General features: G+C 50.8%; 1 protein-coding gene across 1 annotated transcript in view; it reads left to right on the top strand.

Annotated features, from left to right (window-relative positions):
- The window catches only part of MEDAG (mesenteric estrogen dependent adipogenesis), a 161,150-nt gene that overhangs the window by 87,478 nt on the left and 56,824 nt on the right, over window positions 1–16,848 (top strand). The window lies entirely within an intron of this gene.

The raw sequence follows: 16,848 nt of genomic DNA, 5'->3' as shown, positions 1-16,848 counted from the left end.
TCTATGATACATACAAGGACAAGGTAGCGAGCGCTGTGTTGCAGAGGCGCGCTGCGTGTTTTTACCGCGTTTTAAATATTTTCCTAGCTGTTAATTGATTGGTGTGCGCGCAGTCTGTTGGGTAGCTTAAAATTAGCCCTCTTACACGCACCGTAAATTGTGCCCCCCACCGCCGCTTGGCGGGCTTGGGTCCCGGGGTGGGCGCCATATTTGTTTGGGGCAGAGCAGCTTCATTTCGCCAGCGCTTACTGCGCATGTGTGGGTGAGGGGACGCCTACTAAATGCTCCTCCCTTCCGCAGCGGGATCGCGGAGCGGGCGCGTCCTCGCGTGGCCGGAGTCGTGCCAGAGTCCTGCCCGTCTGCGCCCGTCCGCGACAGGACACGCTGGACGTGGCTGGACTCTGGCCCCCCTCCTGGCCGTACTATTTCACATCATGCGGTGCTACACCAGAGACAGTCTGGTTGCCATTGACAGGTCTCGGACGACCTGCACAACACCTAGGGTGGACCCCCTATGCGGCCCTTTTTCGTGTGGGTGCGGATGCTTCTCCTTGTCCGCCCCCGTAAGCAGGAGCCGCAGGGACGCCCCGCGTGCGCCCCTAAGCCCGTTGCCTAGTATTTGTATCTGGAATCTTAATGCTAGGTCGCTTGTTAAGCATCATCTCGACATCAACGATCTGCTAGGCGGGGAGTTGCCTGACCTATTCTGTGTGACAGAGACCTGGCTGCAGGATGCCGACACGGCCATTGTCAATCTGGCCTTCCCGCCGGAATACTCGGTATTCACCTTGAATCGGACCTCAAGAGGCGGTGGAATAGCTCTTGCTGTCAAATCCTGCTATTCCTGTACGTGGCATGGGCAAAAAATCCCGGGGTGCGAAAGCGCCCTGTTTAAGGTTGCCATTACATCTAACTTCACCCTATCGGGACTAGTGATCTATCGGCCCCCGGGGAGTGAAGTGGCCTTTAGAACAGCGCTACCTGACGCCATTAGTGATTTGGCTACGGGGTGCTCCAATTTTACCATCATTGGAGACTTAAATCTGCACTTTGACAACTCCAGCAGTCCCTCAGTATCCAGTTTCTTGGCTGACCTTGAGGCGCTACAGCTGATTCAGTTGGTGACGCAGCCCACCCACTCAGGGGGTCACACCCTTGATCCGTTTTTTACCAATCTTACGGAAGCCTGCGTCACCAGCTACACACCCCTGGCATGGACTGATCATTATTTGATACAGATCCACTGCCCTATTGTGGCTATTCTACCTAAGCCAGTGGTGTGCTCGGTTCCAAGACGACGCTGGAACAAACTTAAGCTGGATGAGTTTTTCCACCTCCTATCGGCTGACCCGTTTGACGTCTTGGGTCCGCCTGATCAGGTATATGACAGGTTTAGCGACTGGGTCTCTAGGGCCTGGACACCCTTATTCCCTTGGTAACCTGCAAAACTGGAACTGGCAAGGCCAGCCCCTGGTACGACGACTCACTGCGGGCTCTGAAGGTCTCTTGTAAGCGCGCAGAGCGGGCGTGGCGTAAAGCCTACTCCAGCTCAAAGAAAGCTCTATATCTGTCAACGGTGAAAGTGTACCATCGGGCGCTATGTAGAACTCGGGCCGCTTTTTATGCGGCACAATTCAGGAATAGCTCGAACCCGTCTAAGGCTATCTTCAAGGTACTGAAAGACCTCACTGCCAAAAAAGTCACAACATCACACCAGAGCTCTGTTGAGCATTGTGAAAAACTGGCAGAGTTTTTCTTGGAAAAGGTGAATGCCATCTATCGAGCCTTTCCTTTGGTCGCTCCCTCGGCGAATCCACCTTTTAAGCCACTACCATCTGAGGGACTACATTCTCTACCTTTGCTAACTTCTGATAGCCTAGGCACTTTGGCCCGCAGAGTGAAGTCTGGGTCCCCAGAGGATCCACTTTGCCCTGAAGTGTTCAAGGACCTAGCGGTACATGACACCTCACCGCTTTGTTCCTTGATCAATTTGTCACTAACATCTGGCAAAGTTCAATTGAAGTGGAAGCGAGCCATGGTTCGCCCTATTCTTAAGAAACCTAGCCTGGACGGGAGCAAGCCGGAGAGCTATCGGCCTATTTCACTCCTGCCATGGCCGGCTAAGGTGATGGAGGCGCACGTAAATGCTGTCCTCTCGGAACATCTCTGCCGAGCAGATATCCTCGACGCTACGCAGAATGGGTTTAGGGCAGGTCATAGCACGGAGACGGCTCTGCTCTATATGGTGGAGCACCTTCGCTCCGTGCTTGACGCGGGACAAACAGCAGCGCTTGTGCTATTAGATCTAAGCGCTGCCTTTGACACCGTCTCGCACCCTATCCTTCTGCTGCGCCTAGAGGAGGCTGGTGTCACCGGCACCGCTCTCGAGTGGTTCCGGTCGTTCTTAACCAACCGGGCCTTTAGCGTGACCGTCCCGCCTTATCAGTCCAAATTCCATCCGTTGAACCTGGGCGTCCCCCAAGGCTACTCGCTGAGCCCTACGCTGTTTAATCTTTACGTAAGGCCGCTAGCTGAGGTTGTCAAACAATGGGGTATGACCATGGTGTCATATGCCGATGACACCCAGCTAGCGGTCACGATCAGCGGGGATGCCGAAGTCGACGCCCCCAGGTTTCAACAAGGACTGCGGGCGGTCGCCAGCTGGATGACGTCCAATTGTCTTCAGCTAAACGCTAGTAAGACCGAGGTCATGGTATTTGGCAGACAGCCGGAACTGTGGGGAGAGAGATGGTGGCCGGGGGAGCTGGGTCCTGCTCCCATCCCAGTCGCCGAGCTTAAGAACCTCGGGGTCTGGCTGGACCCTTCCCTTACGTTTGTATGCCACACCAAACGCACGGCTGCATGCTGCTTCGGCATCTTGCGTGGGCTCCGTCCTGTGCTAAAGTTCTTCGATGCCCCCACCAGGCAACTCATGATCCAAGCTACTGTCATCTCCAGGCTGGATTATGCGAGTTCCTTGCTGGCCGGTTTGAATGTGGCAGAGATCGGGCGCTTACAGAGGATTCAGAACGCCGCAGCGAGAGCGGTGGTAGGCCTCCCAAGATTCTGTCCTACCTCCAGCACTCTACGGTCACTGCATTGGCTTCCGGTGGCCCAGCGGATCCAGTTTAAGGTCCTCTGCGTCGCCTATAAGATCTTGAAGGGGTCCCCGGCAACGATCCTTACGGCCCTCCTGGCCAATTACATCCCAGCGCGACCCTTAAGATCGGCAGACCTCGAACTGGCCGTTGTGCCGCGCTTCAAGCGAAGTAGGGCCGGTGGACGCTCATTTCGAGTACGTGCAGCTGCTCTGTGGAATTCCTTACCCCCGGCAATTCGCGCTATGAGCGATTTGCTTTCTTTTCGTCGCGCGGTGAAAACGTTTTTATTCCCTTCCCTTAGTTGTATACTTATGTTGTTTATTGTTTAGTTGTGTTGTGCAGCTGCCTTGTCGGGCGCCAGGACGCTCCTTAGCTGGAGCATCTGTGCGCCAAATAAAAATCGCATAACATAACATAACATAACATAAATAATTGAGGACCAGGGTAAGAGCTTTATAGTGTAAGGGTTTTTATTCGTTTATGGATTTTGGCTTTACTGGTAAATGTGTCCACAAATCTCTTCCTGGATTTCATTGCTGACAAAAATAAACAAATTAGAAATCATTTACATTCTTGTAGAGGTTTGTTTTCTATTTACATTTTTTTTTTATTTTGGCAAATTTATGTGGCAGATTAGGTCTTTAAATGCGTTTTAGCTTGAGGCACCTTGATGTAACAGATGATTGGATATAAATGTTAAGTTGAAAATCTGATAGGCGAAACTTATCAAGGCTTTTGAGTTCACATTTTGGAATTTAGTTTAGGTACTCTGCTTCGGGTCAATAGTATTATTATCCCATAATTCCATATATATTTTAAGACATGTTTTTAATGAAAATAGTACAGTACAAAACATGGTATTACAGCTTATTTGACCCTGGTATAAGTATAATTGCCCTTTATAAGGGGAGGGCTACAAGATCACCAGGAGGGACCGCGTCAACCAAACCGGAGGAGGCATCGCCATCGTCCACAGAAACACCATCCGCATCACGACCAACTCCGAAGACACCCTCACCGCCGCCGAGCTCCTCCACTTCCAGATACACACCGACCCCAAGACCACGCTCAGAGGCACTCTCATCTACAGACCCCCGGGACCACGCACACAATTCAGCGAAGCCATCGCAGACTTCATCAGCCCGCACGCCCTTGCCTCCTCAGACTATTCCCCCTAGGGCAGTGGTTCCCAAACTTTTTTGACCCGTGGCTCTCTTGACCTAATTGGCAGTTGACCGTGGCTCCCCACCATTTTTATACCTGCGCACTGGGGTGCTGCGTTGCACCCTTTGGGAACCACTTCCTTGCACCCTTCTCCCCCTCCCCGTTGTAATGCAACCAGTGCTAATGTAAAGCGCTCTGATGCCTTAGGATGGAGTTTGCGCTATATAAAGCTGCAAAAAATGCTTGGTAGGGGGCCTTGTGCTGCTTTTGGGGAGCATTGAATCAGATGACGTAGTAAAATTACAAAGAGCACTCCGCAAGAGGCTTTTCACATCACCATAAATTCATAAACAGCCTCTGAAGACGTATAACCAGTAGGTGCTTTATACAGCGCTATATATGAAGCTGTGTGTGGTCCGCAGTGCGCATTGTGCCTACATGAAACAGTGGAGACTGGGAGGGATTTATGAGGCCAGGATTGAGGCCCTCGTCCAGGACCATATATGTAGGACGACGAGGCCGCACAAGGGAGTCACAGGAGGACGTCCTCGAGGGAGCAGAGCAGGAACACGAAACTGAAAGACAACACACCACACTCTCCAACATGCAGCAGTCACGAGTGATGACCCCTCAACGAGGAGTGAGGCAAAGACAGAAGCTGGCAGAGTGCAGTTGCATCAGGGCATAAGGCGCCCACCCAACACTCTCCACCAGACAACAACACCCCCACCCTGCTGGACAACCTCGCCAACCTCGGACTCAAGCAACTGGTGAACACCCCCACCCACTACGCCTGCCACACGCTTGACCCCGTCTTCTCCTCCAGCAAACACATCTCCTACAGCCACTCCACTGGACTACACTGGACTGATCACAGCTGCGTCCACTTCAACTTCAGGAGAACCACGACCCATCACCACCTGCAACAGGTCCCCCGCAGAAGCTGGAGCAAGATCACCGCCGACCAGCTCACCACCTCACTCAGCCAGAACCCTCCCGCCAACACAACGGACCCCAACGAAGCAGCCCGCAACCTCACACAGTGGCTCACCAACTGCGCCGATAACCTCGCTCCACTGAAGAACCCTCCCAGCAGACCCAGCAGCAAGAAAGCCTCATGGTTCACCAACGAACTCAAAACCTCCAAGAAAAACTGCAGCACCCTCGAGAAAACCTGGTGCCACGACCAGACTACAGAAAACATGACAGCCCTCAAAAACGCCACCCGCATACACCACCAGCTGATCCCCACCACCAAAAGGACAACATTCAAAGAACGACTGGACAACAATACCCACAACAGCAAGGAACTCTTCAGCATCGTTAAAGAGCTCTCCAACCCCAGTGCCTGCAACAACGACATCACACCCTCGCAAGACCTCTGCAACTTACTCGCCTCGTTCTTCCACCGCAAAATTGCCAATATACACAACAGCTTCGGCCCACAGACCACTCACCCAACCACCGAACCGGCGCCCCCCACCACCACCCTATGCAACTGGACTCCGGTCAGCACCGAAGACACCACCCACACGATGAACACCATCCACTCCGGCTCCCCAACCGACCCCTGTCCTCACCACGTCTTCAACAAGGCCGACTCCATCATCGCACCCCAACTCCGGGACATCATCAACATTTCCTTCGCCACTGCCACCTTTCCGGAAAGCTGGAAACATGCCGAGCTCAGTGCCCTCCTGAAGAAAACCACCTCGGACCCCACGGACCTCAAGAACTTCCGCCCCATCTCGCTCTACCCTTTCCCTGCCAAAGTCATCGAGAAGATCGTCAACAAGCAACTCGCCACCTTCCTCTAGACGAACGGATCCCTCGACCCCTCGCAGTCCGGTTTCCGAGCTAACCACAGCACCGAGACCGCCCTCATCGCAGCCACCGACGACATCAGATCCCTGCTTGACAACGGGAAAACAGCTGCCCTCATCCTCCTGGATCTCTCAGCAGCATTCGAAACAGTATGCCACCGCACACTAATACAGCGCCTCAGCAACACCGGAATCCAAGGGAAGGCACTGGAGTGGATCATCTTGTTCCTCGCCGGAAGAACCCAGAGAGTCCGCCTCCCCCGTTCCGATCCACGGCCACCGAAGTCATCTGCGGCGTACCTCAAGGATCCTAGCTCAGCCCCACCCTCTTCAACATCTACATGAGTCCCCTCGCAGCCATCGCACGCCAACACAACCTAAACATCATTTCCTACGCGGACGACACCCAGCTGATCCTCTCCTTCACCAACAACCCGCCACCGCCAGAGCCAGCCTACAGGAAGAAATGAAAGACGTTGCAGAGTGGATGAAGACCAGCCGCCTGAAACTGAACTCAGACAAGACGGAAGTCCTCATCCTGGGATCATCCCCCTCCGCCTGGGACGACTCCTGGTGGCCCCCTGCCCTGGGCACCTCCCCAAGCCAACGAATCACGCACGCAACCTGGGGTTCATCCTGGACTCCTCCCTCACGATGACCAAACAAGTCAACGCCGTCTCATCATCCTGTTTCAACACCCTGCGCATGCTACGAAAGATCTTCCGGTGGATCCCCACGGAAACCAGGAAGACGGTCACCCAGGCCCTTGTCACCAGCCGACTGGACTACGGGAAAACCCTCTACGCGGGAACCAGAGCCAAAATACAGAAAAGACTCCAGCGCATACAGAACGCCTCCGCACGACTCATCCTGGACATCCCCCGCCACGACCACATCTCTACCCACCTGAGAGACCTGCACTGGCTCCCCGTCAGCAAGAGAATCACGTTCAGACTCCTCACCCACGCACACAAGGCTCTCCATGACCTGGGCCCCAAGTACCTCAACAACCGCCTCACATTCTACACACCCACCCGCCAGCTCCGCTCGACCAGACTCGCCCTCGCAACCGTCCCACGCACTCGCAGAGCCACCACCGGAGGAAGATCCTTCTCCTACCTGGCGGCCAAGATATGGGACAGACCCCCCCTCCCAGCGCCTTGAGACCCTAGCGGGTGAGTAGCGCGCTTTATAAATTTGCCTGATTGATTGATCGATTGATATAAAAAAAGATAACATCAAAACTACAGCTATTGGGGTTGGATATCATCCCATCCCTGCTATGGTCATCAACTTGCCTGCATACGTCCCCGTTTAAAGATCAGCTGCATACATACCATCATATAAAACATAATCTGTAAAGAAAGAGACATCAAACAAACTTAAAAACTATTTCAAAACCGAGCAGCTGCAATGTGCATCTGTGACAATACTCCTCCCCTGAAAACCAACCCACACCATGAGGGGAAAACAACGGAGAGGGTGAGAAGGTAGAAGATAGAGAGGGGGTAGAGAGCAACGGGATTCCCTGGCTCAGGAATATGGTGGCATCAGGGGAGCCATCCTCCAGAAGTTCCACTGTTGCTAGACTTTCCAACATATACCCCACGGTTCCAAATCCCTTTCTGCATTCTGACCAGTGTGCACCGCTTGCAATCATCTTTCCTCTGCCACCCCCCATTCGTGCGTGTCACCCATCCATTTTGAGATGGTTGGTGGCCTGTGCTGTGTCCAGTGGATAGCTTAGTTAGCACCACTTACAGTAGGGTAAACCTGCACCTCATCTTGGCCAATTGTTTAGGGGTCATGAGAATCCCCACAGTGTTTGACCGAGGTGTCTATTTGTACATGTGTGACCTCTTGCAGATACCGTAAGACTCCTCCCCAGAATCTCTGTAGTTTACTGCACTCTCATGTAATATGGGGGAATGTCAATGGATCTGACCCACATCTGGGGCAAGCAGTAAACCGTGATGCATTAACCCCTTGCATGCTCATGACGGAGCCGCTCCGTCATGAGCATCGGCTGAGCTGTGCTCATGACGGAGCGGTTCCATCATGGCCCTGCCGCCGCGCCTGCGCGGCGCGTTCTATTGAGTGGGCGGGGCCATGACGGAACCGCTCCGTCATGAGCACAGCGCAACTGCGGCTCGTGACGGAGCGGCTCTGTCACGAGCATGTGGCCGCCGCTCTGCCCCCCCCAGCGCTGCAGCGGAATTGCCGCCGCAGCGAAGGGGTTAATCTTCTGTAACCATTGCAATGTTAAGAATGTGCAATATAAGTAGTAAAACTGCATGAGTTTGAACCACGCATTACTAGCTACCTCCCTGGCCTGAGCACATGCTCTTTTCGAGTTGCCCTCTGAAAGTAGACTGGCAGGTCATCCGTCAATCTGTCCTGGACCCTTGTCATGTCTGTCTGACAATCTCCTTTAAGGCTTTGTAAATACGAGATATCAAACCCCTTTTGGAACCCGGATCCAACAGGAGTTCCATGTGTGGGACTCCACCGGCTCCACAGGAAAATCCGTCCAGACCTCATGGGCCATCCAAGACACATTTCCTTATTGGAAAAACTGGCGGATCCTGTGCCTCTCCCATTGTGATAAAAGTGCAGTTCAGGTACAGGTCTCCAGCCGTGGTGCAGCCCCCCTCAAACCTCTGTCACACATCTATCACTGTTTGTCTATAAACTGAAGGGCGGTAGCCACTGGAGGGGTAGCAACTGTGGTAGGGTGTCCTGTGCAACACCCATGTGACCGTTTGGTCCCAGGCCTCAGTCACAGGACAGAAAACAATCCCTCAGGACTCCTGCATGAAGTACCGCGAGAGGTCCACACCAGCGCCCCTTTCTGACAGGAGGGTCTTTTCCTTGTTTGGACTGACTTTGCACCACTGTGCCGTGTACTGCAGTATGATTCAGAAAAGGGGGTGGTGATGGACAGAGTATCTGAATTAAGCAGAGCACTCCTACCCAGTCAACAGATCCGGGCTTGATCCATCACCGTTTTTTAGCTCACTGCACCATCCCAGCTCAGAACCTGGCTACATGCAAATTAGTCTGTCCCTGGCCCAGTGCATCATGGGAACAGGGCAGACCAAACTACCAAGCCAATTCTTATACTGGAAAGGAAACAAGCTTCCGGGGACCGGTTTCTGGCATTACAGCCGTCTTCGGCCCGGCTTGCTTGAATCCTGATGGTGCAGTGAGCAAGGCACTCATGTCTGAGCATACCCTTCCACGCTTATGGTGGACAAAACGATTCAGAAAAGGGGGTGGTGATGGACAGAGTATCTGAATTAAGCAGAGCACTCCTACCCAGTCAACAGATCCGGGCTTGATCCATCACCGTTTTTTAGCTCACTGCACCATCCCAGCTCAGAACCTGGCTACATGCAAATTAGTCTGTCCCTGGCCCAGTGCATCATGGGAACAGGGCAGACCAAACTACCAAGCCAATTCTTATACTGGAAAGGAAACAAGCTTCCGGAGACCGGTTTCTGGCATTACAGCCGTCTTCGGCCCGGCTTGCTTGAATCCTGATGGTGCAGTGAGCAAGGGACTCATGTCTGAGCATACCCTTTCACGCTTATGGTGGACAAAACGATTCAGAAAAGGGGGTGGTGATGGACAGAGTATCTGAATTAAGCAGAGCACTCCTACACAGTCAACAGATCCGGGCTTGATCCATCACTGTTTTTTAGCTCACTGCACCATCCCAGCTCAGAACCTGGCTACATGCAAATTAGTCTGTCCCTGGCCCAGTGCATCATGGGAACAGGGCAGACCAAACTACCAAGCCAATTCTTATACTGGAAAGGAAACAAGCTTACGGCAGTAGTCCTTCAAAATAATACATCTGCAGGTCCGGCAACCCCAGTCCCCCTAACCCTGTGTCCAACTTCAGTATGTCCAACTTTACTCTACTCCTCTTATCAGCGGACACCAGGCAGCTGTTCTATATTGTAAATGTTGATATCGGAATACTACACATGGCTTTCTGTAGAGTGTACAGACATCATGGCAGCAACACCATCCTGCAAAGGGCCACCCTCCCCATCACAGACCGAGGCAGGCAAATCCAGAAGCCTCTATGCTCTCAGGGACCCTACCCATATTAAAGCGGTGGTGGGCATACAAGGTATGAGCTACCTGTATCCACAGATACTGGAAGTAGTTCCGCTTTCACCGGAGTTCAGTCATGAGGAGACTTGCCTGGTCCGCACGTGCCACCGCCGCTTGAGGGAGCAGTCATTTTTTCTGCTTAATGACCCGCAGGTATTTGTATTTGTATTTGTATTTAATTTATTTATAGAGCGCTAACAATCATCCTGAGTAGGATATCACGGCGCTAAAGTTGGATGCTGAGAGGTACGATAACCACACTGAGTGATGATTTATTCTGATTTAGGGAAGAGTAGTGTCTTTAGTTGTTTCCTAAAAGACAGAAGGTCATCTGTCAGTCTAAGACTGGGAGGAAGTTCATTCCACTTAGTAGCCGCCAGATGCGAGAAGGCTCGCTCTCCCATCCTGACAGTCTTCACCCGGGTGGTGGTAGCTCTTCCTAATGTACTGGATCGGAGGTTCCTCGGTGGTCTGTGGAATTCAACCTTATTATGTAAAATGGTAGGGCCTGCGTTATATAGCACCTTGTGTGTGATACATCGTAATTTAAAATTGGCTCTTTGTCGCATCGGGAGCCAATGAAGCTCTCGCATGCAGCTTTTAGCCGAATCAAATTTTTTTATTACAGACAGCCTTTGCCGCGGCATTTTGTACTATCTGCAGTTTAGAAAAGAGATAGTCTGCCATTCCGACAAATAGTGAGTTGCCATAGTCCAATCTGCTCATCAGCAATGACTGAACCAGAGTTTTCCTACATTCAGTCGGGATCCAGGGGAAAACTCGTCTGAGCATTTTCAGCAATGCAAAGCTTTTGCCGCAGACAGTGGAGACATGTGATTTCATGGACAGAGCACTGTCCAATACCACTCCCAGGTTTTTTGCTTTTGGGGTGGGATTCGGAGGCAACCCCAGGTTGCTTGGCCACCAGCTGTTATCCCAGAGTTGGGGATTTTTGCCAAACAAGAGGATTTCTGACTTGTCTGCATTTAATCTCAGACAATGCTCTTGCATCCAGTTGGCCAGTTCAGTCAGGCAGTTTATCAGTCGGGTTTTAGGATCATCCTTTTCATCAATGGTAACCATTAACTGGGTGTCGTCAGCATAAGAACACATTTCGACACCCCACCGTCTTCCAATGGCTGCCAATGAGGAAACGAAAACATTAAACAAAGTTGGACTGAGTGAGGCCCCCTGGGGAACCCCATATTTAATGTTTTGCGGGGGAGAGATGAAGTCACCCAAACACACTGATTGTGTTCATTCCTCCAGAAAAGATTTTAGCCATCCCAATGCCTTGTCTCGTATACCTTTCCCTTCCAGGGCTTTCAGTAATTGCTCGTGTGGAACGGTATCAAAAGCCGCTGATAGATCAAGGAGTATCAGAACGACTGTCTTGCCTTGATCTACCTGGGCCCTAATGTTATCCGTCACTGCCAAAAGTGTTGTTTCAGTACTGTTGTTCACCCTGAAACCCGTCTGGGAATCGTCCAACAGTTCATTAATTTCCAGATAGCTGGAAAGCCGTCTGTTGACCAATTTCTCCAGCACTTTAGAGAGGTAGGGTAACTGGGATATTGGCCGGTAGTTGGCAGGATTATTAACATCTAATCTTGCCTTTTTTACTAGCGGAGTAACTAGGGCCTTCTTCCAGGATCTTGGGAATGTAGCAGAACATAAGGAAAGATTCAGAACTTTCGTTACGGCAGGGCAAATTACAGGGGTTAGCTGAGAGTAAATGTGGTGTGGACATGGATCTAGTGGGGATCCTGACTTGACTTCAAGCATGGCTTTGCCCACCTCAGCTTCTGAGAATGGGCCAAAACCAGTACAAGTAGCTTGAGTCGTAGTTAGTACATTGTTCTCGATAATTTCTGGCGTGCAATTAGAGAAGGAGGCGTAGATATTATCAGTTTTCTCACAGAAGAAATCATTTAATTTATTGCAGTTCTCCTGTGATGGAGTAAGTTTTACTGAGAGATTTATTGGATTGCATAGTTCCCCAACAATTTTGAAAAGTTCCTTAGTGGAATTTTTATTTTCAGTTATTCTGCGTGTAAAGTACTCCTTTTTTGCCTTCTTAATTGCTTTGTTGTAGAGTACTAGCGCTTGTTTATATGCGCTTCTAGTCTCGTCAGATTTGCCTAGTCTCCATTTATGTTCCAGAGAGGTACATTTTCTCTTTAGAGATTTCAGCTCTGGTCCGTACCACCTTTCTGATTTAGTGGTTCTAGGTTTGTGATGAACACGTACGGTGGAACAGAACTCAAGAGCAGTCTTAATGTTTGTGTGAAGTGACTCAATTTCTACATGAATGTCAGTACCTGCTACGTTTGGGTGTGAAAAGTGTTGTTTGAAGTTATCTATTGAAAAGTTTTTCCAGCTCCTCGTATTTGTTACACTAGGCCCCAATGTTCGCGTATGTATAGTGGGTAAATTGATACAGAAAGTGATCATATGATGATCTGTCCATAGCAGAGATGTTACGGAGTTAATGTCAATGGAGTCTATATTAGAAAATATCAAGTCCAGTATGTGACCTGCCAAGTGTGTAGGTTGGTTGACTCTTTGAGATATCTGCAAGATTTCCATATCTTCCACTAATTGTTTTGTTAAGGGGTTGTTACATTTATCAAAATGTATGTTGAAATCTCCAAGGAGGAGGATATTTTTGTTCTTCAAACAAACTGGCACCATTTGCTCCAGTAGTTGTGTACTAAAGTTCAATGTACAACCAGGAGGGTTATAGATTAGTACTCCTCCAAATAATACATTAGTATTCAGGGACACAGAGAATGCCATAGATTCACACCTTTCGACTTGTATACTCGTCTCTTGCTTACAGGTAAGAAAATCTCTAAATAAAAGAGCGACACCTCCTCCCTTTTGTTTTATTCTATTCACATTCAAGATCTTATATTCTGGAGGGAGGGCTGTGACTATATCGGGGGTGTTATGTTCATCCAGCCATGTTTCTGTTAAAAAAGCCAAGTCGGGCTTATGTTCGTTTAAAAAATCCCAAATGTATGTGGAGTGTTTGGGCAGAGATCTGACATTCACATACATGCACTTAAACAGGGTTGTCAAGGTCTGCAATGGCACATGACTTTCTTTAGGAACGCTTTCCCATCTACAGTTGTAGCAGCTAAATGGACCCTGCGTCTCTAGCGGACCCACACAAGCACAAACGTGAGTGTTGTGTGGCGACTTATAGTTGATCTTCCTCAGCTCATGACTGGTGTATGAAATCTTACTTGTGTAGGGTACGGTAATGGAGGATCGAGCAGGGGTTGTAGTCCCTGGTCCCGTACCGTCGCGGACGGGCGCAGACGGGCTGGACTTTGGCGTGACTTCGGCGCGCTTCCGGCGCGCCCGCTGCGCCAGCCCACTGCGCCGTCTGCCCATGGTACACATTTATAGGTAGCTGAGGAGGGTAGGAGTCAGCCAGCGACTAGAGCGCTGCCCTGCCTTCCCCCAAGATGGCGGCCGTCTCTCGCCCCAGCCCCTAAATCGGCTGGGCGAGGGGGATAACGGCAGGTAGGGTGAAAGTAAAGCGCTACGAGCGCTAGCGGGATGCTTCCCAAGGGTCCTGCACAATTTTAAAGTTTGCAAAATTAAAATACACAAATGTTTAAAATTTGCTCAAAACATGTGCAAATTAGCAGTAAAATCGAACAGTCAGTGTCAGCTTATATCAGCACCCCCCCAGCGTGACCAACAGCTAAAGGTCGGATTGTATATGTCCAGCGTTTTTATAAGCTTCCTGGAGGGCAGGAGTCAGCCAGCGACTAGCGCGCTGCCCTGCCTTCCCCCAAGATGGCGGCCGTCTCTCGCCCCAGCCCCTAAATCGGCTGGGCGAGGGGGATAACGGCAGGTAGGGTGAAAGTAAAGCGCTACGAGCGCTAGCGGGATGCTTCCCAAGGGTCCTGCACAATTTAAAAGTTAGCAAAATTAAAATACACTAATGTTTAAAATTTGCTCAAAACATGTGCAAATTAGCAGTAAAATCGAACAGTCAGTGTCAGCTTATATCAGCACCCCCCCCAGCGTGACCAACAGCCAAAGGTCGGATTGTATATGTCCAGCGTTTTTATAAGCTTCCTGGAGGGCAGGAGTCAGCCAGCGACTAGCGCGCTGCCCTGCCTTCCCCCAAGATGGCGGCCGTCTCTCGCCCCAGCCCCTAAATCGGCTGGGCGAGGGGGATAACGGCAGGTAGGGTGAAAGTAAAGCGCTACGAGCGCTAGCGGGATGCTTCCCAAGGGTAATGCACAATTTAAAAGTTAGCAAAATTAAAATACACAAATGTTTAAAATTTGCTCAAAACATGTGCAAATTAGCAGTAAAATCGAACAATCAGTGTCAGCTTATATCAGCACCCCCCCAGCGTGACCAACAGCCAAAAAACTCATCACCGAATTCAGTCATGACATTTGCTGACCTCTCTGGGTGGGTAACAGACCAGTCAGTGCATCATCCGCATAAAACGAGACAACATGAGTGTTGCCCCGTTCCTCAATACCCCACTCAGCTATGGCCCGGGGTTACCGAATCGCCAACGGCTCAATTGCCAAGGTGAAGAGGAGCGGTGAGAAGGTTCATCCCTGTCTCGTGCCCCTCTCGATGTGCAGGCACTCCGATACCACATTTCCGGTTCGAACCTGCGCAATAGGCTGAGCAAAGAGTCCCCTCAACCAGGACAGAAAGACCAGTCCCAATCCAATCCGCCTCGGCACCTCCCAGAGATACTCCCAGTTGAGCGTGTCAAACTCTCAATATCTAAACCTACCAACGCAGCCTCCAAGACTCTATCAGCTACAGAGTGTAATACATCGGACAATCTCTGCAAGTTCATCTGAGTCCCCCTACCAGTCATGAAACTGCACATATCCCCTTGCACCAAGTGAGTCACCACTCCTTGTAGTCTAGTCACAACAGCTTTCGCAAGGACCTTAGTGGCAACCCCTAGCATAGACAAGGGCCTATACCAGGAGCTAGGGTCTGCAGGTTCCCTCACTGTGCACCAGGTGATGATAGTCATGCCGGACCAGGCAGTACAGCCTATCCCAAGTCTCCCCCACCTTTCTCTGGGCTGTTAGGAATGCCTCCCAGCCCTCCTGCAGGACTTACGTATCTCAGTACAAGCTCACAAGCTCTCCCTCCGCCACAGCCAACTCCGCTTCTAGGTGGCACCTAATGCCACTGATTCGACCATGCATTCCCCACACGTCACCACCTTCAGAGATTTCCACTCCACCCCTCTTAGTGTCATTGTCGACCAGTTAGTTTCAAAGTAACTAGCTGTCACTGTCCAAACCACCTCCTGGAGCTGGGATTCTCCAAACGCCTCTGGGCGTAGCTGCCACAAGGGCACTCTAGGTCTAGTTCCACCCACGCACCATTTTAAGAGTAGCAATGCATGGTCTGAGAGGAATCTACCCAGTATCTTAACATCCAAAACCTAAGTAGTGAGTTCCTCTGACACCAGGAACCTATCAAGGAGACTATATTTGGCTTCATGTGGGTTTGGAGAGGGATGTCTGTCCCATCGGCCATCCAGTACACTTATCAAAATCCCCACCCCACAAGAGGGGAATCCCAACATAGGGCAACATGCTGTCACTCCACCTCGCGATAGAATGCTCCATCATCTGTTTTAGGTGCGTAGATGTTCAATAGACACACATGCCCCCGCCTAACAGCCTGAGGTATCGCCCCTCAACATCACCCTTATCTTAAGTCCCAGACCCTTGAAGGGAACCTCAAGTGCATCTATATGATAACCCTCAAGCATATTTAGAGCACGTGGCCACCTCCATTTCCTCTGTACCTTCTGTACCTCACCCTCCAACAAATGTGCCTCCTGCAGCAGAGCAATTTGTATGCCCTGCTGGCAGAGGTATGTTTGTATCCTATATCACTTAATGTATGAGTTGAGCTCATGAACATTCCCCGTCACCAACTTGAACCGGGAAGCCATGATACTACATATCACCCAACACCACCACTCTGTCAACAATAACAGCCCCGCTGATGCTGCATATCAAACTGTAGCATAGCACCCCACCAGGTAAACTTAAAAAAGAACAACACGTGCCCACCCCCAAACATCTCAGTCCCATTGTACCATCCCTGTTAATGAATCCTTACTACAGAGTAACAATTTAAGCCCAGGAGACTCTGCAGCCAACACACAACCCTCCTTCTCAGTAATTATCTGATGGAAGCTGCACCCAGCGTCTGCCACTGCAGTTGCCGCATCTGAGCGCAGCACAGCCTTAAGATCACACCCACTAACACACCAATCACACACCCACTCTACCAATGCCCTCAACCAGTCACCCTGGGTCTCCACTCTCACACACACTCACAGTAGCAAACAACCACAACCTAAAGAGAGAACTAAAAGCTGCAGGGGAAGTGGCCATTCTTTTTACTCAGCACATGCTACTCAGCCCTTACATCAACATATCTCATTAGGTAACTTGCTGACTAGATCACCAATCTGCTCATGTGCGATCTCCGTGGGCCTCCTGGCTCCAGGTCCCACCCAGACAGCTCATGATTCCACTTACTCAGGAATGTAAATACAGCTTCCAACCAATGTAGAGGGGCACCATGTCAGCGGAGCTAGTCCAGCA

Source organism: Lissotriton vulgaris, chromosome 8 (assembly GCF_964263255.1).
Source record: "Lissotriton vulgaris chromosome 8, aLisVul1.2, whole genome shotgun sequence".
NCBI classification, from domain to species: Eukaryota; Metazoa; Chordata; class Amphibia; order Caudata; family Salamandridae; genus Lissotriton; species Lissotriton vulgaris.
Note: the sequence above shows the minus strand (reverse complement) of the source record. Positions and strands in the feature narration are given on the sequence as shown.